Raw genomic sequence first — 26,404 nt, 5'->3', positions numbered from 1 at the left:
AAAGCATAAACAATTTGAAAGCTTCCACCACATGCTACGTCGAATTTTCCTCACTTCACCTAATGTTGAACCAACAACATCTGCATTTCGAAAATTCTTTACAGAAAGCCTTGTTGATCATGACATTGGAGCACAAGAAACCTGCCATATGCTACAAAAATTAACATTAACATTCTGTAGTCGATCATTCTTTTCTTTAAATGTAATCCAAAAAATTTATATGTGCCTTCCACAAACTAACATTGCCTCTTCTACATCACCACACATCATAGATACATATATCCAACGCCCATCTACCCTAGAATCCACATCACTTATATAAATAGCAAGATCATGGTCATATGGTCCTCGTTGCAAAATAAACAAATGGAAACTTAGACCTACAAAAGTAATTATTTAGGTCATACCACGCTACTCCTCCATACATTCCACAATGGAATATTTCTATGTTGACTTCTGTTGAATTGAACTTATGATATACAAACCCTTTCGCCATATTGTACAAGATATAAGAGATTCTACTGCAAAATTCATCACAAACTGGCAAACATTTCATCCTTTATACAAACCTTGGCGTCAACACCGCACACTATCTGATATTGAATTTGTTGCTAATGATAACTCAACTATTCATGAAACCAATCCGCCAAACACCATGGAAATAAATGAATGGGATTTACTCTCCCAATTATACCCTACAAACAAGCTCCTCATAAATGTCCTTGACATGCTTGGCCTTCGTGCCTTTGATGACAACCATAACTGGAATCATACCACTATCCCATTACATCTACAAAATAATGCCATACAATTCATTTTGAAAAGCCACTTTGTCCAACACATTCTTCAAACACATCAACATATCCTCGCGACCCTTATTACATTATCTCCAATGCAAAGAAAATATTTAAATAATATTTCCAGTCATTTTTCTAAGAAGGATATTTTAACCGCTCTCATAATGATAACACAAGGCACTGCTGGTACTGGAAAATCCCTCCTTATAAATTGCATCAAAGAAATGCTCATAACCCTTGCAAGCTCGGAACCTTCACCTATCATGCTCCTTGCCCCTACAAGCATTACAACCTTCAACATACAAGCATCGACAATCCATTCCGCCCTCCACCTTCCTATAAAGGATCTTACGCCCTTAGAAGGCAATGCTCTTGTAAATTTCCAAGAAGAACTTAAGCATATCAAGTACATACTAATCGATGAAATGATATTCATTAGGCTAAAGCTTCTCAGCCATATTGACAAGCGTCTTCGAGAGGCATTTCCACTGCAAAGAAACACTCCTTTTTGTGATTGTTCCATTATATTAGTTGGGGATCTCTACCAATTACCACCTGTCAAAGACATACCTCTATATGTTGGCACGAGTCATGGAATTGCATTGTGGAACACATTCAACAAAGTCATCACATTAGACACAATATTTCGTAAACAAGGCGACAACACCACACATGTTACTTTCAGGAACATCCTCCAGAACATTAGAAATGCAAATCCAACAATTGACGACTACAACATACTCATGTCGCGCACATATTCCTTCTTATCAAAAGATGAAATACATTCTTTCCATGATTCCATGCATCTATTTCCAACCAATTCTCAAACAACAGTCCATAATAAGCAAATGAAAAAAATCCCTTTACACTCCTATCACAAGATCCATTGCTGAAGATGACAACACATATTCCATCATTTCCTTAGAAGACGAGCAACTTGAACGAATTGTGTTACTATGCAGAGGCCAAAAAGTGATGCTAACTTCCAACCTTTGGATTTCAGTTGGACTTGTTAATGGTTCCCTCAGAGAAATTATATCCATCTTATACAAAGAATCAACTATACCTCCACAAGTTCCAACATTTATTGTCGTAGCTTTTCGTAAATACATCGGGCCTCCTTGGGATGAAAGAAATCCCACTCACTTGCCTATTCCAGAAATAAAAAGAAACGGATATAAGGAAATTCCACTAAAAGTGGCTTGGGCATTAACCATACATAAATCTCAAGGTATGACACTGCTAAAAGCAACAATTGACATTAGAAAAACTGAATGCCAAGGTCTCACATTCACAACAATTTCAAGAGTCCCTTCTCTACAAGATCTTCGGATTTCATTAGGGGAATTTTGAGGTCTAAAATGGGCCTCCTAAGAAAAATGTACAACCAAAATAAAATTTATAAGAACCAATAGGATTCAAGATGATGATGTCAACCATGGGGGATGATTCACCATTTTTGGAGTTTAAAAGTATAAATATTAAAAAATAATAAAATAATCAAACTACTTTTTCAACTCGTATTTTCAACTTATTTCCCTAAGCTTTTGCTCAAATTTCGAGCGGGAGCACTCATTGGATGAAAAATTTAATTCCTCATCCAAGGAGTACCCATGTTGCATACTTTCGATGCACCCTACTACACGAAAAATGATAAATACATGAAAAAGCGTGATTACAATCACATTTTTCATGTAGTAGGGTCCATCGAAAGTATGCAACATGGGTACTCCTTGTATGAGGAATCAAATTCTGCATCTAACAAGTGTTTCCGCTCAAAATTTGAGTAAGCCCATAGGGAGATAAGTTGAAAATACGAGTTGAAAAAATAGTTGTCTTTTTTCCCTCTAAAATTTGATGATGTAATGTTATCTTATTTTATTATTTCCACTATTGTTTCATAATTTCATTAGGAGGCCCATTTTAGACCTCAAAATTCCCCTAATGGCCCCGCATTCAATTTTGATTGTTACAATAAAATGAAAGACAATAAAAATATTGCTCACAGAAAACAAGCAAAAGAACTTCTTCATTCACTGCCACCTCCAAACAATCTGCTCCAATCCATACATTAACATCACCAAAAGGTTTCCTATATTTATTAAGATCAATCTATTTCATAACATACCTTTCATATTTTTGGACAATAATCAAATTTAATTATTATTAATACATGGTTGCAAATATTACATTTTCATTATATTTTCTATATACTTGGTTCTAACATTTTCTTTCGTTTTCAACAAGACATATGTACTCAGAAATAGCACAACTATATAACTAATACGATGAAATTGAATCCTCAATTCTTACATTGCAAAATATACAAAACATATTTCTACCGGCACCAAATCCAGAAGTACCATTATACCGCCTTCGTCCAACTATAGAATTATTACTACAAATAAAATCTTCTCTGAAATGCATAATCCACATTCATCAACGTTACAGAATGCGAAAAATACGGATGGACTGGAAATCAAGAAATATCCATCTCCAACTACGTATAAATCTTCAATGGTGTTCGATATGCCATTTCTTGCCTTGTATTTTTGACTAACAATATTTAAATCCCTATGACAAAGGTAAGTTCATTTCCATTCATTCCAAATTCATTTTAACACAAATCACATGCAAACTATTACTAATAAATTTCCACAATTAATTTACATACTCCAATTTTTAACAAAATATGCATTTTTCAAGTTCATTGCTACTTCTTCAAGTCTTCAATGTCTCCAACAAGTTTAGATGCATTTTCAAATATGGAATGACAACCACAATCTTGTTCACAATGTTCTATTTCTTTTTTCATCTCTTCCATTACAATTTACTACTAGTATTTTTCAATTGAAACTTGAAAAATAATCTTTCAAGATTCGAGAGGCATTCTCCATTACAAACATTGTACTATCTGTAAATTCCACCTAATATATACCACTTAGCTTCGTCTTCCACCATTACATGCAATCTTCTTCATTAAATATTATTTTCAATAACCTTTTCCATGTAAATTACTACTAATGAATTTCCACAATTAATTTACATATTTCAAATATTAATAATACTTCTACATTACTTTAACAAAATATACATTTCTCAAGTATTTTATTTCTTTGTTGAGTCTTCGATAACTCCAACAAGTTCTAATGCATTTTCAAATAGGGAATGAAAACCATGATGTTATTCACAATGTCGTATGGTTTTTTTCACCTCCCCCATTACAATCTACTAGGATCTTTTAATAACACCATAAATAGGTAGCATATGGAAAAATTACATCTCCGAAGAAAAATATCACATCTTATACAATCTTTTGTCCCTCAAAATTGTTAAAAAAAAAACATTAAAATAATGTACAAAAACATATTCACATAAACAACAACAAATACATGGATAATGGATAGCCTCTCCATACCATTACTATTACTTACAAAAAATCCATATTCAGAATACACATAACTAATAATTTCAACTATAATTGATTAACATGCGCCCTTTCTTTCAACAATGTCCATTCACATGTTGTTATTCTTCCACACACTACTATTATTTACAAAATATACATATTCAAAATACACAACTAATATTTTCAACTATATCTCATTATCATCCACCCTTGATTTCAACAATGTCTATTCACATGTCACTACTCTTCCAATAACCACATTCAGAATAAACATAACTAATAATTTCAACATTATCATCCACCCTTTCTTTCAACAATGTCCATTCACATGTCGTTGTTCTTCCACACTATATGCCTTAGAGTGTTTCCTTTGCAACATCAAGTACAAATGCTAGCATATAAATCATGAAATTGTGATGGAGGAGATGGTCTTCTTCCCATAATTGCGAGTGAACTTCTTAATGGCATCGTCATTCAAACACAACCATTCATTTTAGTAGAATCTCAAGTTGAATGTCGTGATTTAATTAATGAGCCAGGATATCACTGGCGGAAATTAAACCAGTTTGAGAAATAGAGTAAATAAATCTAGTGGAATTCTCTGAGGGTCCAGAACCTATTATATTTTACTATTATTTCGGTAAGGCACGAATATAACATATCATTATCACATGTAACATTTTATTGTCTATTTTCTAACTATTATAAAAAAAAAAATTCCAAATTATGTTAGTAATATGAATTTGGGATAATAATATATTTATTTAGATGGCTACTCATCAATGATTTTAAATTTGAAAATATTAAAGTAATTTTGTCGTATTTTGTTTATATAGAATTGTAATTTTTTTAATAATATTAAAAATTATAAACATTATATTTTTTTCATTGGTCATTTAGGTAAATATTTGTTTTTCCCTTGTATATAAAATATTAATTTAATTTTAATAATTTAGAATTTTATTATTATTTTTTTATATAGGAAAATTGATGTTGAAAAAGAATTACATTAAAATTGAAATTTATAGTATACTTTAAAATCGTTTTTGTTTGGTTAATAGCTAGTTTTTTTTTAACATAAGGAAATAGGTTAATGGCGCAAGACCTAGAGGCATCTCTCATGAATGAAAGTCTGCCCCCCTTAAGTACCACCAACAGGATAATTATAGGTGACCCAGTTTTCCTTGAATAACAGTGATGAGCGAGCGTGCAGTTGCGAAATGTAGCCAGCAATAGTTGTCCCATTGTTGATTTCACAAGTGAATTATGCTAAATTTCCCATATATATATATATATATAGATAAAGAGTACAACTTAAAAGAAAGTTTGTATTGAGGTGAATTTATATCCTCTCACCATTTAATTAACATTTAATAAAATTGAAATGAGCATAAATCTAAATTTATATAAATATGCAATATCGAATTAATATTAATATGCAATGTTGAATTAAAAAAGGAAAATGCGTTTTAGGTTTTGAAAGAAAAACTCATAAATGTGTTATATGTTTTCCATTTGAATCTTTAAATTGGAGCAGATTGAAAAGTGATTAAATGGAATAGAATGAAAACTATTTTTATATTGTCCAAATTTTTAATCTTGATTAATGACTTTCATGTAACAACATTTTATTTTGATAAGGCCTTGGGCTCGTCCTTCACCTCTTAGTAAAATAGCTTTTATGTTTTCTCCGAGATTTTAGCAAACCCTCAGACCATACGGTATATTCATCACCAACCACTAAACACAAGTAATTAACTTATCTGAAACTCTTAATTCCATTGCTCTCATATATGTCACCCAAATTCAATAGGATCATTTTAATTTGAATTTAAAGTGTTCTTTAGGGAACAAACTATTTAAGTTTTACGTATTACTGAGATAAATTCCACATTAAAATATAATTAAATTAATTTATATATACATTTATCAAATTTATCATTTCTCTTAAACATATAATGGAATATATATGCACGAGAGACAATACCATTCTCGTTTCATTGAACTATAAATCTAAGACATCAAGAAAGAGTGTAACAACCTTGGTTAAAATTTACGTAATAAAGTTAATAAAAGAAAAATAAGACAAAGGTCACAGGACATTTATTCCAAGCTTAATGTTGGGCAAGGCATCCTAGTGGGTGTTCATTTGGCAATGGCAAAAGCATTGAAAAGGAAAAGAGGCATTTTATTGGCATTTTATTTATGAAATAAAGGAAAATAGGAGAAAAGGAAGGTGAAAGATCACATGTTGCATTTGATGATAAAATTGAAGGAAAATAATGGAAATTGAAAAAAATAGAGGCCTCAATGATAGAAAATATTTCTAAGGATCAGTTCATAATTTTTGTCAGTGTTAGAAGTAGCCAATTCGTTTTTAAATCTCTCTCTCTCTCTATTCTCTCTATTCTCTCATACTCTTGCACACAGAGCATTCTTGGAGCACTCTAGTTGTAGAGAAAGGAAGGAAAATGAAGGAAAAGAAAGGATAGGGTAGCAAATATCAAGCAAGTGAGAGTTGGATCAAGTGGATATAGGGAGATTACTTGCAGGTATCGAGTTGCATGCATACTTTCCTTGCTAGTTTTGGAATGCATGGTAGATGCATGTGTGTATTTAGTTCTCTTGTTGTCATTATCATGGTTTTTGCTAGGTGTGATAGTGGTTTTCAACATTTCCTTTCCATTTCCAGATAACCATGGTGTGATGGGGTTCTTTCATTTGATTAAGCTGGATTGTCAGATGGTTTTGGAACTGGGTGAGGTGGTATCAGGAAAATTCCCAAGGGCCTAGGAATCCCTTGACTGATAATGGCAAGATACATGGTAAAGCCTAAGGGTGGAGAGGGGAAAATTCCTCAAGGTATTAGTGAAGAAATCTGGAGGCATCTATGCTTGTTTAGGCCTAGTGATCCCTTGACTAGTAATGGTAGGATTGTAGTAAAGCCTGGTAGTGTATGTTTCTTTGTTTGGGCCTAGGAATCCCTTCACTGGTGGTGGTGGGATATATGGTAAAGCCTGGTTGTATAGATGAGGGTTTTGGGCCTAGGAATCCCTTGACTGATAATGGTGGGATACACGGTAAAGCATGAGGAAGCCCTAGTTGTTTTGTTGTGAGTCCCACATTCATGCTTGGAATATGGCAAGTGGGTGATTGGCTAAAAGAAATATTTGGTTCAGCCTAATCTATGGTCGGGTGGTATGTGGAAGTCCCTGACTTGGTTGGATTTTCATATGTTTATAAGAGCTATTTTCCTTTTGTATTTCTTGAGTATTTATACTTGTTATTATGCAAATTTAATGGTTTTTCTATTAGTGTTATTATTCTAGTTATATGTTAGTTATAAGCATGGTTTATGACAAACTTTAGTTATGGCTCTCATCATGTTTTAGTTAGTAAATGAATGGTTAATCAATGTATGACCTAATAGATGATAATGCATCTATTGAGAGAGGGCATCAGACCTTCTTGATAATTCTTAGATAAGTATGAGACCCTTATTTTCAGATATGTAATTATGACCTATAGATTACATGTTCATGATGTGTTTAACGAAATGTCTGTCATGGTTGAAATGGGTCAGGTTAATTCCTTGTTCAAGTTTTCAATTAGAGGCATCATCCCTGTGTTATTTATCATTTATGAGAGTTTCATTAAGTCATAGGCAAAGGTATGGATCCTACTCCTGAAAAAATGGCTCAAATCTCGAGGTCACTAGCACATAACTGAGTGAATTAGTCTACAGTCCCTGAGATGTAAGGTCAATGAAAAACTAATTTAACTCAGGTTTGGGCACCTGGAGTGGTTGGTTAGCTCCTGGGAGTCTTGTAGCACCTTAGGGAGGTTAGTAAAGTTTTGGTTTGTCGATTCTACTTATTTAACTGTACTGAGCGAGTTGATTCCTATCATAGTAACTCTTCGTCACATATTTACCCCGATGGATTAGTAAGTTTGGGTAAGTGTGGGAGGAGGGTGTTAAATAATGGTATTAGAGCATGGTTTAACCCTTGGACTAGATGGGCGAAATGTTTTTGTCATGCATGCATGTAGGTTGTATATGTGATTTTTATGTATGCATGGTACTAGTAATTGTTACAGTTGTGTTGTCATGAAGAAGTTGATGATGTTGCTATTGGGATGAGGTTTTCATGAATGCATGTCAGATGTATATGTATTTTTTATGCATGTCGGTGTTATAGTTTTTGAAATAATGCATGGTAACTTGATGATGACTAAGACGATGTCGATATATTTTTATGATTATGATTATACATGTATTATGTTAATGCAATTGATCTTACAGACGAGATATCCTCCCCTGAACTATACTGAGGTATGTTGGTTATGTTTATATTTGGGTTTAGATGACATGGTATACTTGCAGGAAGAAGAGGATCAAATATGTCTAGAAAAATGGTGGATTATAGTTAATGAAACTCCACTTATCGATCAAATGTGTAGCATGGTGATGAGTACTCCCCTCACATAGCAAATACTTTGAGAAGTTTGAAGGAAGAAATTATATGTTGCAAAGAAGATAATGATAGAATCATTCAATCACAAGAGAGACTTGCCAGGGCACGGGATAAACAAGTAGAGGTCAATGTGTTATCCTTTATATTTTGTCAAATTTGCAGAGACAAGGACCACTTAGAAACAATCATGGACCAGAAGACATGACTAGTGGAGCATATGGCAGTAGATCTCAAGATGGACACAAGTCAAACAGAGATGATACCATTAAGGATGGAAGATTATTAGATACACATGATAGTAAATGCAGTGGACATGAGCTTTACTCTATCTTTGTTTCAAATAGGTATCATGGTCATCATTTATATCATCCTTACAGGAGGAGAGACAGTTGATATTTTTCGGATGAGTTCAAGAAAGCCAAGCCACCTACATTTAATGGATATATGAAGAAGTCAAAAGATGCAGAGGCATGGTTGCTTGAATGAATAAATTATTTGAGTTGCTTAACTACACAGAGAAGATGAAGGCAAAAATAGTTATTTTTAGCCTTAAAGGGAAAGCAGACATCTGGTGGGAAAATTTGAAGTAGGTTAGAGACATCAGAACAGAGGAGTTGAGTTGGCATGAGTTCAAGAGGCTTTTCCAGAAGAAGTTCTTGTTAGAGAGGTACTATGACAATCAATCTAAGGTTTTCTATTAGTTGAAGATGGGGTCGATGACAGATGGGGAGTACATGACTAAGTACCTAGAACTATTGAGGTATGTACCGTATCTTAAGGATGAAAAAGCCAAAGTTCAAATATTTTTCAGTCGATTACCATTAGCATTTAAAGATCGGATTGAGCATGATGAGCCTAAGTCACTTGAAGAAGTAATTGGAAATTTGAAGCACTATTATGAGAAATCAAAGCTTAAGATAAAGTCTCAGAAAGGTTGGAAAGGGAAATACAAAGCTAAAGATAAATGGAAACTGAAGTGAACAAGAACTTAGGATGCAGGTGAGAAATAGAATATTGTTCCTTATAAGAACTTTAATGTAGTCGAAGAAGGACATGGGTCACATCCTGGAGGAAAGTAGAATAAAGGTGAGGCTGAGGTGAGGGTCACATCTGAGAGTACCATCCTTCTTCTTCTTAAACAATATCGGTGCACCCCTAGGTGATACACTCGTCCTAATGTATCCTTTGTCAAAAATTTCCTTCAACTGTAACTTTAACTCTACCAACTCAGGTATGCTCATCTTGTAAGGTAATTTTTATGCTGGAGCTACCCCTACCACTAACTCAATAGAAAAGCTTACCTCCCAGTGAGGTGACAACTCTGAAATATCCTAAGGAAATACATCCTTAAATTGTTGTAAAATTGGGTGCCTACTCAAGGCATCTTCATTCTCAACTTCCTTACCCTTATCACTAGAAATATGCACTACAAATAACATACACCCTTTCCTATGGCTACGCTTTGCTTGCATAGTTGTTACCATCATAACTGATGTGGATTTCTTCTTTCCCTGTAAGACTCTTGGTTCCCCATTGTCATCAACACACTCAATAACTTTTACATAAAAATCCCCCTTGGTTCTATGAATATAAAACCAATCCATGCCCAAAAACATATTTTCTGATCCTAACAGTAATACATTCATATGTGTTGTGGTAGGCATACCATTCAAATCAAATGCACAAGCTCTTACCCAATGATGAACTCGCTTCTTCGTACTTTTTGCAAAATCCACTAAACAACACTCTGCATGAAATTCCTTGCTCAAACCACACTTATCCACCAAGTCATGACTAACATATCTATAATTAGATCTAGGGTCAATCAGAATAGAAATAACTTGATCACAAATCTTATCGTGCATCCCAATTATAGATGCTTGATGGTCTCTTGTTTGTTATCCAACACTGCATAAATACGAGGAATACTCTGACCAACGTCCCCAACAGTATGTGTCTCCTGCCCACTATATATATTAGGTCTGCCACTCTGGTATTGTGGATAATCCCTCCTGTAGTGATCTCCTCCACAAGTCCAAGACCGCACAGGCTCCTTATTCTGCTCCTCAGATCGGTGTCCCTGTCCTCTATCAGATGGATTATACCTCTTAGGTGGTGTAACATTCTCTTTATTACCTGAATCCCGAGCTCTTGCTCTCTTCTTGTCTCATTTTCCTTCATTCTTTGCATTACCTCTCCAATATGGCTTAGTCTCATAACTGCGCTTCGCTTTTGGATGGCCTCCTCTAATGATCTAGGCTCATCTAACTCAATCTTATCTTTGAATGCAACTAGTAATCCATTAATGAACCTCTGAATCTTTGCCTTCTCATCCGTGAGATAATGCACATACTTCAGTCACTCCAAGAACCTACTAGTATATTCATTATCTGTCATGGATCCCATCTTTAGCTCATAAAATTCTTTTGCCCTGTCATCAAAGTATCTCTCTGACAAATACTTCTTCTTGAATATCCACTCAAACTCACTCCAAGGCAATTCTTCTCCATGAATGCATCTGAAATTCTTCACATCTTCCCACCAAATGTTTGTTTTACCTTTGAGGACGAATGTAGCCACACTAGCTTTCATGTTCTCTAAATAGTCATGCAACCTGAAGAACTTCCTCATGCCAAGCGACCATGCCTCTGCATCCTGTGGTTTCTTCATCTCTCCATCAAAAGTAGGTGGCTTTCCTTTCTTAAACTCATCCAAAAATATCCCCTATCAATCCTCCTATAAGATTGATAACAATGGTGATCATGTGCCTATCTAAATCAGAACTAGAATAATACATGTGTTTATGCCCTCTCCTATCCGGAATGTCCAACAATCTCTCATCTCTGACTATGTCATCTCTATCTGACCTATGACCACCATGCAATCTACTACCATATGCCCCATTAGTTATATCCTCCTGCTCATAACTAATCCGATGTGATCCCTGTCACTGCAAGTCTGACAAACTTTGAAGTATTACTGCATTTACCTCTGCTTGTTTCTCCTATGCCTACATGATTCTATTGTTATTTGCCTTAAAACTCCTTATTTCTTCCTTTAAGCTTCACATTGTAACTACCAAATCATAAGAGTTCCCAACACCATACTGCTCTTATAATTCATAGGGAGAGTCTTTGTAGTCAACCATCTTTCTAGCCATTTGATATTTCTTCCTGCAAGGTATATCATGTCAGCTAAACCAAATCAAAATAAACCAACGTACCTTAGTATAGCTTGGGGAGGATACCTTGTCTGAAAGATCAACAAATCAGTGTGATACATGTATGACATAATCATGACAACATATAGAAACAATACACATAAGCATATGACCATGCAACCATCATTCCAGTCATCAATGCATGACATTAACAACCACATACTACAACCTCATGCATGACATTAACAACCACATACTACAACCTCATGCATGACAACAACCATTTCATCACTATACACTTGACCACAAGAAAACATGAACATGCATATGAAATGTGTAACCAACTACACATATGCATAAACACATATGATCAAGAATAAACTAAAACACTTAAAACCAAACCTACAAGAATGATACATGCAACTAAGCATACAAGAATGTAACCAAACATATGAGAATGTAATCAAGCGTACAATAATGATGCATGTAAGTGACATAAATCAACATGTAACCATTCATACACTCACGACGATTCACTCCAAAATAACATCAAATTCCACATGACGACATCACCACAACCATGATCAACATCATGCAAATGCAACAATCACATGAAATGCAAATGTAAGAGACACACATGCAACAGACATGCATGCATGACCAATACATAGCCCATCTAGTTCAAGGGGTGAACCATGCTTTGATACCACTTTGTAACACCCTACTCCCACATCTACCCAAGCAACCAACCAGAAACATGTCACGAGAGGCCACTATGATATGATTCGACGTCCTAAGTCACATTAAGGAAGTGGAACTGAGGGAAACACACCATATAGACATTCAGCATTGGCCTCGGGACCCTCAGGAACCAATCCAACACTTCATAAAGCTTTCCCTTGGGTCCCACTAAACTTTTCAACAACTGAACCCCCAGTCACTCACATGCTATGGGCATGATAGCGTCCAAGGACCTCTAGACACTCTCATAGGCCTACCTGCCAGCGTTCACAAACTCTTTTTATTAGTGTTGTTCCAGCGTCCCCACGAATTAAGCCACATTTTTTGGCTCAGATCCCAGGTCACCACCTAGAACTTCATGATACCTTTAGAACAGTAAATTAACAAGGAAATTACAATGAAAAATCAATCACTTGAATGAGACATTAACTATACCCCTACTAGCCATCTGTTGGCTTAGTGGGGCATGACCCAAGTTCAAAGGTGATTTAGCCAAGCAAATCCGGGTACTACTGGCCCTTTCAGCAATAGTCCATAGAGCGCGGACTAAGGTCTCACCCGAAGTAGTATGGGAGGGTGCTAGAACTAGGTTTCCGCACCCTTGGGATGTCTGATGGGCTTCTAGAGGTCCGCGGTTTGACCTATCGCTGCACACACTTGTGATCCCTTCGCGACCTGCGATGCGGCTTCCGCGCAGCCCTACTCGGGGCATGACTCGTATAATACCCAAGCTTCTTTCTTATTAACCAATTACTTAGCTTATGTGTGCCAGATTTATTGTTATTACAACATATTCATCAACCATAATAGTATGTGCAATACATAAATGAATAAATCAATAAAGAAGATAATGCACTGCAAATACACAGGGATATGAATCAACTTCTCTTTTATTAATTTCCAATCTTGTTTACAACCTCGACACTGCCTTGTGCACTCAGATGCAGGGGTCCGCGCACTCAGCTGTGGACTCTACTAGGCCTCTGCGCACTCAGCTGCAGAGCCTCTTCCTACTACTACAACCCAAGACACTTAGACTTATGCTCTAAGCTCGACCCATTCCTTCGCTATTTTTCCTATCATCGACTAACTTTACAACTTAGAGCCTTTCTCTATTTATATAGTCCCATGGTCCATAGACCATGGGTAGGCTGACTTTAGACTAATTTACAATACAATGCTTAGGGCGGACAACCCTATAACTCAATTGTACACTTCACGCTCCACGCTCGCAATTCGCAGAGTTCTACACCATCTTGGACAAAAACTTGGGCTTTGAGCCCCCAAAACAATCATCGTGACTCATCCTGAGTCACTCGACTGGTGCAGCGATCTTGGCACGGAGCCCCTCCAACCGTTCCTTCACTTCCCGGAGGTCCGCGGTGCGCTGTCTTAAGGCATGCATCACCTTCATCTGTGTGAGCTTTCCTTCAATGTCTGCAGTGATGAGGAAGGCCTCATCAATCTAAGGCTGGACACGTGCTTTAAGGACCGCCTCTTGCTGTTGCACGTCATCCACCTATTCCTTCAATGCCTTTGCCTGTTGTAGCTTCACAAGTCATTGAGTCAAGAAAAATGTTTGCGTCGTTCCGTAAACACTGTCATACTACACCTAAAGCTCCCGTGCCTCCGTTTCCAGGCGCTGTATGTTGGGATCCTTCTGTAATGAAGTGAGGACCGCGAAGGAATCTTCCAACATAGCAGTGCAGTTATGTACTGCCTGTCCTATTTCTTCCAGCCCTTTTTGAATAGCACCCACGTGTTGTTCCCTAACTTCCGGGGGCATAGAACTCAGCTCGACAATCTGAAGGTTGAGGTCTAGCTGTACCCTCATTTCTTCCTCCTTTGCCTTGCAGATTCTGTAGGTTTTAACCCCGTACAAAAATTACCTGCATACGAATTCTAAAACATAGAAAATAAACAATGCAAGAGCATAACACATAAAACACATATACACAGAGATTTTCCCCTAGATCCCAAAACCAGGACTACCAGGTTGATTTTTCATTATTTTCCTTTCAATGTTATAATACATATTTATACATGCCAAAGCATCCAATACCATGGACCGAAAACCATCGCATCCAAAAAAACATGTGCGAAAATCATGCAAAAAACTATATGTGGGTGCGCCCAATCTAACATAGGGTCCAAAACCAAAATTTTCCAGGGCGTTGCCCCAGACCCCATAAATTGGGGTTATAGGTACACCACAAACCCCCTGTGACCCCCCCCAGCTACACAATCGGTGCAATGAACGGGGGCTCCACCCCCCCTCTCACCCCCCAGTTAACTACATGGGCTAGTTGTGGAAATAATATAACACAACCAAATATTCTCCCACTTGTTGTTTTCTTTCCACAGGGGGCACAAGAGAGCTTAGTCATTTTTCCAGCCCTTAAACATCCATTTTCTCTCTACACCAATAGAACTTCTCAGATCTCACAGATTTTGTCAATGCATCTGCAGTATTCTTCAAAGTGTCCACCTTTACCAGCAACACCTTTTTGTATTCTATCATATCCCTCATAAAGTGATACTGAACATCAATGTGCTTTGTCTTTGAATGATATGCAGGGTTCTTTGCCAAGAAAATTGCACTTTGGCTGTCACATTTTATCCTTATAGCTTCCTGTACTAACCCCATACTTGAACACAATCTCTGCAACCAAACTGCTTCCTTGCTTGCATGAGTGGCTGCCATGTATTCTACATCTGTAGTTGATAGTGCCACTACAGATTGTTTCTTACTCATCCAACTGACTGTACCTCCAAATAGGTTAAACATATACCCACTTGTAGATCTTCTCTGATCCAGATCTCCAGCCCATTTTGCATCAATAAAGCCACGAATATCCAACACTTCGTCCAATCCTGGTCTTCCTTGGTAGCGCAAACCATAACCACTAGTGCCACGCAAATACCTGAAAACCTGCTTCACTGTTGTCCAGTGCTCCTTTCCTGGTTTTGACATAAACCTGCTCAATACTCCCATTGCATGTGCAATGTCTAGTCTAGTACAGACCATTGCATACATCGGGCTACCGACTGCACTTGCATATTGAACATGGGACATATCCTCTTCCTCTTCTTGTGTCTTGGGACACTGTTCAACAGATAACTTTACACCTACAGGAATAGGAACCTTCACCATTTTATTACCCTGCATATTAAACCTCTGCAGTATTGTCTCAACATACTTTCTCTGGTTTAACCAGAGCTTCCTCTTTTCCCGATCTCTTTTAATTTCCATGCCCAAAATATAGTTTGCAGCACCAAGATCTTTCATGTCGAATTTGGAGGACAATTGGGTCTTCAAATCCTGGATAATTTCTTTGTCATTTCCAACCAGCAACATATCATCCACATACAAGAACAGATAAATAACACGGTCACCAATTAATTTAAAATACACATAGTGATCTGCTTTGCTTTTGGTGAAGCCAAGTCCTCGTATAAATGTATCAAATTTCTGATACCACATCCTTGGTGACTGTTTTAACCCATACAGAGACTTCTTTAACTTGCATACCAGTTCTTTCTTATCCTTCACCACAAAGCCTTCAGGTATCTTCATGTATATTTCCTCTTCCATATCCCCGTGAAGAAATGTTGTCTTCACATCCATCTGTTCTACCTCAAAATCAAAAGTAGCATCAATAGATAAAAGTAATATAATAGAAGTTACCTTGGCAACAGGAGAAAAAATATCACCAAAATCAATTCCCTGCACCTAGGAATAACCTTTTGCTACCAACCGAGCTTTGTATTTCTCCACCTTTCCTTTTTCATTTGTCTTCTTCTTGAACACCCATTTGCTGCCAATGGGTTTCCTTCCAGCCGGCAACTCCACCAGATCCCAAGCCTCATTTTTGTGCAAAGATGCCATTTCATCAACCATGGCCTCTTTCCAGAGTTTTCCATCCTCTGAATCTACTTCTTCCTTCACAGTTATGGGATCATCATCAGTAACAGACAAAGAAAAATTTGAACAGAAAGCAGATGGACTATACCTTTCTGGTTGCCTTCTTTCTCGAACTGATCTTCTCATAGCCGGAGTTTGTGGCTCTTCATCTTCTAATTCCTCCTCTGCTGTAGAGTATGATTCTTCCTCCTTTAGCTAAAACTCTATCTTCTCAGGTTCCTTTGGTTGGACTTCATGTTTAATAACATCTTTCACCTCTCTGAACACCACATCTCGACTGTACACAACCTTCCTTGTTACTAGGTTCCAAAGCTTATAACCCTTTAAACCATCCTTATACCCAATAAAGATGCACTTTTCAGATTTACTATCCAACTTGGTTCGTTTCTCCTTTGGAACATGTACATATGCATCACATCCAAATACCCTCAGATGTGAAAGAGAGGGTTTCTTACCAGTCCATACCTCTTGTGGAGTCTTATCCTCCAATGCTGATGAAGGTGATCTATTGACTAGGTAACATGCTGTCTCCACCGCCTCTGCCCAGAATTCTTGTCCTAACCCGACACCACTGAGCATGCTTCTTGCCCTTTCCATCAACGTCTTGTTCATTCTTTCTGCAACTCCATTTTGCTGAGGTGTACATGGAGTAGTCTTCTGCCATGCTATACCACACTTCTTACATAATTCTTCAAATTCCTTACTGCAAATCTCTCCACCTTTATCTATCCTCAACACCTTTATCTTCTTCTCTGTCTGGTTTTCCACCAGAGCCTTAAATTCTTTAAGCCTGTCAAAGACTTTAGATTTCCTCTAAATGAAATATATCCATATATTCCTTCAGAAGTCATCTATAAATGATACATAGTACATAGACTTACCTAGTGATGGAACCTTCACAGGTCCAAACACATCACTGTGCACAAGCTCTAATATTTGTTTCGCCCTCTTACCACCAGAGGAGAAACTCACCCGAATCTACTTCCCATATACACAATTTTCACAGAAATCAAAATCCAGAGAGATATTACTCATACCTTCTACCATACCTTTACCATGAAGTATTCAAAGGCCCTTCTCTCCAATATGTCCAAGCCTTTGATGCCACAGCATGGTCTTCTCTCCAGAAACCACTAGGTTTTCAACTCCACTTTCAGGAATCACATAACTATTGCACCCATCAACAATAGTGCTACCTTGTAGCTTGTACAGAGTTCCAGTCCGAACCACCCGCATCAATACCAATGCTCCTCGAACCATCTTGCAGGTATCCTTCTCGAACACTGTTTTTACACTTGCATCATCCAACTTGCTTACAGAAATCATATTTCTGGCTAATGAAGGAATATGTAGAACACCCGGAAGTGTTCTAACCCTTCCACCTTGCTGCTTCAACTTTACTTTTCCATGACCGACGATTCTAGCCTTCCTATCATCCCCTAAGAAGACATCACCACCATTGTATTTATCATACTCGCAGAACCACTCTCTATGGGGAGTGAAGTGAAAGGATGCACCTGAGTCAATCAACCATGCCTCATGATCTACATGTGTACTTGAAGAAGCCAAGTACACATCCCCACCTTAATCTGAGGTGGTTTTCGCCTCTGCAGAAGGAGCATCATCAGATCCCTTTCCTTTATCAGGAGCTTTAGATTTACAATCCCTTTTGAAGTGCCCTTCCTTTCCGTATTTCCAGCACACCACCTTTACAGGTTTTCCTAAAGATTTAGATCTCCCTCTAGATTTAGATCTCCCACTTGATGACTTATTTTTGTTTCTATTCTAGGACCGTCCTCGTACAAACAAAGCATCACCATTCTGGCTCTCCATATTTTTTTGTCTCATCTCCTCCGTCAGCAAGGATGAGACCATTTCATCAAAATGTAAGGCAGTTGCATTGCTACCTATTGCAATAACCAGACTATCCCATGAATCTGGTAGAGAACACAACAAACTGATGCACTTATCTTCATTTGAAATTTTAATATCAACAGACACTAACTGACTTACCACTGTATTAAATGCGTTCAGATGCTCTGCCATCGAGTTTCCATCTTTCATCCTCAGGTTATACAGCTTTCTCCGCAGGAACAGTTTATTCACCAGAGACTTAGATTGGTACAAAGTCCCTAACTTGTCCCACAAAGCCTTCGTCGTAGCTTCCCCTGATTCATTCAGCAATACTAAATCTGATACACACAATCATATTGTGCTCTTTGCCTTCCGATCCAACTTCTTCCATTCTTCATTGGACACTCTCGTTGGTTTAGTACCTGGGTGTACCGCGATCCACTAATCTTTATCCACCAACAGATCCTCCATCTTGAGTTTCCACAACTCAAAACTCTGACCATTAAATTTCTCGATCTCTATCTTTCCACTGCTCACCATCTTCTTTCACCATCAAAATTGATCTCACGGATCTCCCACTGAATAGGGTCTACCACAGGCCCGAGCGAAACCCCTCAGTAATAAAGACGTCCCCTTGAAGCCAAAACTGCTCTGATACCAAATGTAGGTTTTAACCCCGTACATAAATTACCTGCATATGAATTCTAAAACACAGAAAATAAACAATGCAAGAGCATAACACATAAAACACATATACACAGAGATTTTCCCCTGGATCCCAAAACCGAGACTACCAGCTTGATTTTTCATTATTTTCCTTTCAATGTTATAATACATATTTATACATTCCAAATCATCCAATACCATGGACCGAAAACCATCGTGTCCAATACCATGGACCGAAAACCATAGCGTCCAAAAAAACATGTGCGAAAATCATGCACAAAACTATAGGTGGGTCAGCCCAACCTAACATAGGGTCCAAAACCAAAATTTTCCGAGGTGCTACCCTGGACCCCATAAAGTGGTGTGGGTACATCTCAAACCCCCTGTGACCTCCCCCGCTACACAATCAATGCAACGAAGGGGGGCTCCACCCCCACTCTAACCCCCTGATTAACTACATGGGCTAGTCGTGGAAAGAATATTACACAACCCAACAGATTCCACTGGCTAATTTGTGGATTCGCACTCCAACTGGTAGGTCTGTCTTGATTTCTAGCTCTGGAACGTGGTGACATGCTTCCTCTACAATTTGCTCCAGCTGCTGCTTCTGCGCAAGCACTTCATTGCGTTGGAGACTAAGATGCTCAATGTTGATTCTTTGTTCTTTGAGTATCTGCACTGCACATCCTTCATAGCCCAGAGCGGTGTGTATTTTGCCGCCTCTAGCAAGTCATGTTCAAGAGGACGGAACTGACTATCCTCGGGCAGTTCCCCTGTCACCAATAAGATAGGCAAGAGCAACCACATGTAGTGGAAGGTCTTGCCCTACTCCTAAGCCTCTTTGCAATTGGTTAGAAATTCTTCATAGAGGAATTCAGCCCAATTGAATTGGACCCCCTCTGCGCATTGTTCTACCAGCACGACGACCAATGTTGGTACCTCGTTGCCACGACATTTTCTCATCACCTTCCCAGCCAGCAGTTGGGTGGCTATGTGCACCCCTTTGTCTTGAATGCTATTGATTAAGTAGCCTCTCTACTTCTTTTCCAATTTGTATTTCTTCTTCATGGCCTCTGCGAGCGCCAAATCTCCACTTTTTCTAGCTATTTCTGTGGGGTCCCTTCCCTTACAGGGCACCTGAGAAATCCTATGAATAAGCTCTGCCGCGCTGGGAATAGGCTCCTCCAACCACAAGTACCCATCGTGCACCAGTAAAAGTAGCTTCCTGATGACAAATATCATGATCGGGGTGCGGTGAAAGTGTGGAATCCATAATAGGTGGAGTAGCCTGGCCTTCTCCACACCACACAGCCATTTCCATGCCTCTAGTGTTGTAACTGACCCCTCCTTGCTCTGTTTCATGAGGTTGCTAGTCTCCAAATGTGGGAACTTTTTGTTGTCCACAAGGTCCCAATCTTCAAATTTCATCATGGGCACGTGGCCTAGGATGGAGCCTTCAAACAGTATTCCATCTGGGAGGAGCAGGGTTTGGAGTGTGCTCTTAGCGGCATCCAAATCCTTGGGTACTTTTGCTCTCCCTTTCCACGGAGGGACATACTCGGGTAGTTTTTCTGCAGCGTGCACCAGTTGGATGTCTTCTTCCATTTCTTCATCCGCCTCTATCTCCTCTATGAAAGCTTGGAGGTCCTCCTCCTCATCATCTGTCTCAAGTTTAATAGCCTTGCCCTTGTCTTCCATAGAAAGTTTACCAAACTGCGGATTTCACGGGGACATGCAGACTGGTCCCGCTACCTGTGTATCCGTTTTGGGCCTCGGCATTCAAGGCGATTTCAGAATTTCCAGTGCATCCCCCACCTACATTGTAGGGCTCTGCACAGCTTCCCCAGCGATACTCTCTACAAATCCCACACCTCTCCTGGTAGTTGTCATCTTGTTTGAATTGTCTGTGGTTGTTCGCGAACTTAGGGGCTCAAATCCCTCTTGGCGCTCAACACTTTGTGTTTTGGTAGTAACTCTAATCTCAAACGAACAAGTGTTGTCTCATAGCTAGTCCTTGAAGTTTTATAGCGTCTTTTGAATTTGAATTCCACTGCTCCCCCCATTTCTAAGTCATTAATGCATCCTTGGAGGAAAATCCTCCCAAATCTAGCCCTTAATTTGTGTCTTAATTGCCCGCTTCCTGCTCCATTTTGCCTTAAAGTGGACATCTCTTCATGAAAATTGACATCAATGGTTACTTCCCAGTTAACCCGCACGGCAGCACAGCCCCCCGCGTGCGGGCGTAGACCTTGTACCATGCTGATTCTGCACGCACCTTCCTCACTGCACAATTCCCAAATAGACTCATTTAGAGTCCCGTGCTCTCTTTCAACTGTCTGGAGCGCTGAGACTGTGCTCCCTACGGCTAGTCAGGTGGTCACACCATCGGTGCGAGACTCCAATTCGCCTTCCAGTCTAGTCCATGGACACTCCTCAATTGCCCTCGCGACGGCCGGCGCAGCACGTTCTACCCCATGTGGTGCGCTCCCCTTGTTACTGCGTTTGGTAAGGTGCGATCTCAGCCATGGTAGCAGAGTCATGAATTCTCGGCGACAATCATCTAACACAGTGGTATGATCATCCGTATCTCACCTTATCATCCTTGGTTTATGAACGAGACATGCTTGCATGACCCCTTTCTCTAGTCTTTTGATCTCAACGTCCATCATCATGCTTTTCTTCCTCAATCGTACCCGATCTTCTTCGAGTTCGTGAAGTCTAAGGTTCCCTCATTGAATGGCCTCCTGAATCCTTATATGGTCATCCTCGCATAGCTATGTGATTTCTTCGTCCTGGTCGTCACACGCTATCATCACAGTGGGGGCTATTACTTGTAGATCCCTTTTGGTGTTCCCTGCAAAAACCTCGGGTTCTACTCTGTTTCGCATTTTTGGAATCACTTATACGCTCGGGCTTTTGCATATGGTCCTATAGGCCCACCGAACCACTAGCACACGCAAGTTCCAGTCAGTTCATCTCACCTGGTAAACCTTGTTCAGTACTTCGCGCACCCTATGGAATGCTTCATCGTGGAGAATTGGTAACATGCGTTGCCTTTCCTACTGCTGTGGTTTGTTTCGATGCTCTAAGTTGAGGTTGGGATGTGTTTGTATAGCATATGTCTGTACCCATCGGGAAAGGTGGGCACGCAAGTCATTCTGCCCCATGTGATTTACTTTCATTCGAAGATGGGGTTTTCCAAAACGTAGGCGCATCATCCTTCTTCATCCACGCCAGTCTTCAAAAGTTCCTTGATGCGTACCCCACCATCATGTGGGTGTTGCGCGCTATGCCCACTTCAGCGCGTCGAACTGCTGTAGCTCTAGTATTGTACTTTCAAACTTGCTCAGAAATTCATCCACCTCTGACAATCCATCATATGTCAGCAGCTCCCTTACCTATATTGTTACGCAACATAATGACCTGATCATCATGTTGCAGTTCAACGTTGTTACTTTGTGTAGTCGATTTTGCCATCGCTCTATCACCTTGTCTGAATCTGAAGTGCAGGAGCTTTCGCGCTCCCACGAAATCCTTCCATCCATAGTTGGATTCACCCAATATTCTCCTTGTGCAGTTATCTTGTAGATACAATAGAGATCGTCATCACTATTGTCATCGTGCACCGGTTTAGTGTAGTGACTTTTTCTCAAAGATCATTTTGTGCTTCTTCAGATTTATGACTTCATTCATATCGGTAGCCCAGTCTATCCCTAGTAGCGCAGGATAGGGATTACTGTCATCGACAATCTCTATCACTTCAAAATCCGCCTGCGCACTCGCGCCTCCAATATCAACTGTCACCCCTCGCAATCTTCCCATAGGAAAAATCTTTTGTTGGTTCGCCATTCATAACTAAATAGGGGACCACTGTAACGCGGGTCGGCCCATGCATTCCCACGTTTGCTTTGGTAGTACAATCGTGTTGGAACCCAGGTCCAGGATTAGCTGATCCATTTCGTACTTGCTTATTTGTGCAGTCAACTTCATCTCCCTTCCTGTGCGTAGTGCATTCTTTCCCATCTTTCGGACCATGCATGGTTCTCTTGACCCCGCACACCTAGTGATAAGTTCCTGTAGCCCTTTGACTGCCCTGTTGTCACACAGTAGTTTCATGCATGTCTCCAGAAAGGTAGTGAGCATTGAAGGATCCATCTCTGGTTCTAGTTGATCCTTACTACCTGAAGTGGAGGCCTCTATGAAGCTCTTCTTAGCTTCCATGAATGTCTCCTTCACACGTTCTAAATAAAACTCGGGTTCCTTTATAGGAGCCTTACGAACCCACGCGCTTTCTTCTGGCTACTTTCCTTTATCATATCCTGTTATCATACCGCTCCTAAGTATCATGTTTACATTTGGGTCTTCTTCACGTAGTTCAGACCTCATCATTTGTAAGTTCTAAGTTAGAGGGGCTGGAGTACCCCATTTTCGCGCATCTTCGCTATCAGAGAAGGACAATCTTCTGCCTCATGATCAAACTGATTACAATACCAACATGATATCCTAGTTGGGTTCATACAATCACAGGCATAATGCCTTGGTCCTCCGTAATTGTAACAGATTATTTGTCTGCGACCCCTTCCTGGTCTCATTCCTCCTCGACCCCGACCGCGCCCCTGAAACCCCGCATGCACCATCCCTGCATTTGGGTCAAGGGCTCACATTTCTGCTTGCACCCTGTAGGCAGGAGTCTGATCCATCATTAGTTCATAGCTTCAGCAGGTGCGTTCGTCATGGCCTACCAACCTATAAAAATTACAAAACATCTAGTGGGACATCTACGTATACTTCTGCAACAAATGACAATTATCCATGGTATGTTTTCCTCCCATCTGGCAGATCGTGCACCATAATGCAGATGCCGCGCTTAGTCCCTCTTGTGCCTCCAGTCTTAATGGCATTGGCCCTCCTCCCGCTAAGTAGTTTTGCGAACACTGGACAGTGATCATTGTCGTGGCCCTGGCTTTTGCATTTTATGCACCATACTTCCTCGCGCACCTCTGGCCGAGGTGCCCTATCCTGTTTCAAACCCTGCATTTCTAGACACGGATTTTGTAGCTGCGCGTGGATCTGTTGGAATCCCAATCCAGTGTCTTGTATAGGGTCTCATGCAACCTCATAGCCATCTCCAACACTTCGGCCTGGGTGGAAAGTTTTCGTTTTGACAGCGTCGTCCTTAAGTGTGGCGTAAGTGAGGCCACAAACCATGCGCGATGATGTGCATCTGTTAACGTCATGTTGGCTTCGCGGATCGTACTTTTCAGCCTTTGGTCCAGATCCTCAGGGGTCTCGCTTGGGAGCATCGCAATTTCTTTAAACCCTATGATTGATTACGTCTTTGACTTTGGCCTGCTAAACTCCCTGTTCAACAAAGTCTGGATCTCTGTGATTCATGCATTCGGGTGGTCATTAGAATGCTTGATATACCACATTAATGTGAAATCTTGTAGTGCGCTCACCAGCGTAGCCTTTTTAATATTATCATCCACGATGCCCTGTGCTTCCCATACTGCTCTTACCACAAACCAGAATTGGTCCGGGTCTTCATTTCCTACTCCTCTGAACACCTGTAGTTTGATCGCACTTGCCATGCTGAACTACGAAGGTGGCGGAGGTGGAGTGGGTGGAGATGGAGGTGAAGGGGGTGAAATGAGTGGTGGTGTGGGTGGGGGTGGTAAACGCAGAATTCGCTGCCTTATCAAACTGACCACACTTCCCGGAGAAACATTTGTGAGCTCTTCCTCGCTTTCCCGCGAGGGTGAAATTAAGGGACTATTTTATAATTCTTCACTGCTTCCGCTTCTGTAGATCTTTCTATTCTGCATAGTCCCAAACATTAATTTATTCGCATAACCCAGTTTTCACACAATAGCATCTTAATCCAAGTGTTGAAAGATTTAATGTACCTACCTCGCGGTCCCTTGAGAAAACGTCGCTTTGCCTCGCTGTAGCTGACAATTGTGTCTACCGCGAACTCAGTGATAAATCCTCCTATTATCTGGTCAAGCCAGTGGTCCACAGCTCGCGCTATCTTATCTTTTGAGGCTTTTAGTCTGTGCACTAGTTCCAGAGTCCACGCTATTGGTTTGTTGAGTCTACACCTTCCCTAGCTATCTGCTAATCTTGAAATCCACTCATACAACTCAGATGGAAAAGATGCAAAGAAAATTTCGTGGATTTTAGTGTACAAGTAGCGATCCAGCCACTGCTCCTTAGATACTCGTGGGTTTCTGTTTTCCTGCACCGCGAACTCGTGAATCTTCTTGTCCAACCACTCTTCAATTTCTTTCTTTGTAGGGTTCCAGTGGCACGATATCAGACATCCTTTATGCAGATCCCAGTCCCGGCAATGGAACCATTTGTTCGCTTAGTGGGGCTTAACCCAGGTTCAGAGGTGATTTAGCCAAGCAAATCTCAGTACTACTGGCCCTTTCGGCAACAGTCTGCAAAGTGCAGACTGAGGTCTCACCCGAAGTAGTATGGGAGGGTGCTAGAACTAGGTTTCCACACCCTTAGGATGTCTGATGGGCTTCTGGAGGTCCGTGGTCTAACCTATCACTGCGTGCACTTGCGATCCCTTTGTGACCTGCGGTGCAGCTTCCGCGCAGCCCTACTTGGGGCGTGACTCATATAATACCCAAGCTTCTTGCTTATTAACCGATTAATTAGCTTATGTGTGCCAGATTTATTGTTATTACAGCATATTCATCAACCATAACATTACGCGCAATACATAAACGAATAAATCAATAAAGAAGATAATGCACTGCAAATACAGAGGAATATGAATCAAATTATTTTTTATTAATTTCCAATCTTGTTTACAACCTCGACACCGCCCTATGCACTCAGCTGCAGGGGTCTGCGCACTCAGCTGCAGACTCTACTAGGCCTCTGTGCACTCAATTGCAAAGCCTCTTCCTACTACTACAACCCAAGACAGTTAGACTTCTGCTCTAAAGCTCAACCCGTTCCTTCACTATTTTTCCTATCATCGACTAAATTTACAACTTAGAGCCTCACTCTATTTATACAATCCCATGGTCCATGGATCGTGGGTAGGCCGACTTTACACTAATTTACAATACAATTCTTAGGGTAGACAACCCTATGACTCAATTGTACACTTCGCACTCTGCGCCCGCAATTTGCGGAGTTCTACACCATCTTTGACCAAAACTTTGGCTTTGAGCCCCACAACCTGCTATGGGGGGATTCCATCCCCAACACCATGACAAGCATTTCGTCAAACATATCACCAATATGTAAACTACAGGTGTTAATAACACATCTGAGTATAGGGGTCTCATACTTAGATGAAAATCGCTAAGCAACATTGATGCCTCAACACATAAACTGCCATTTCATCTATTAGGT

This window comes from Pinus tabuliformis, chromosome X, assembly GCF_031772625.1.
Source record: "Pinus tabuliformis cultivar Carrire ecotype Pingquan chromosome X, CPIR1, whole genome shotgun sequence".
NCBI classification, from domain to species: domain Eukaryota; kingdom Viridiplantae; phylum Streptophyta; class Pinopsida; order Pinales; family Pinaceae; genus Pinus; species Pinus tabuliformis.
Note: the sequence above shows the minus strand (reverse complement) of the source record.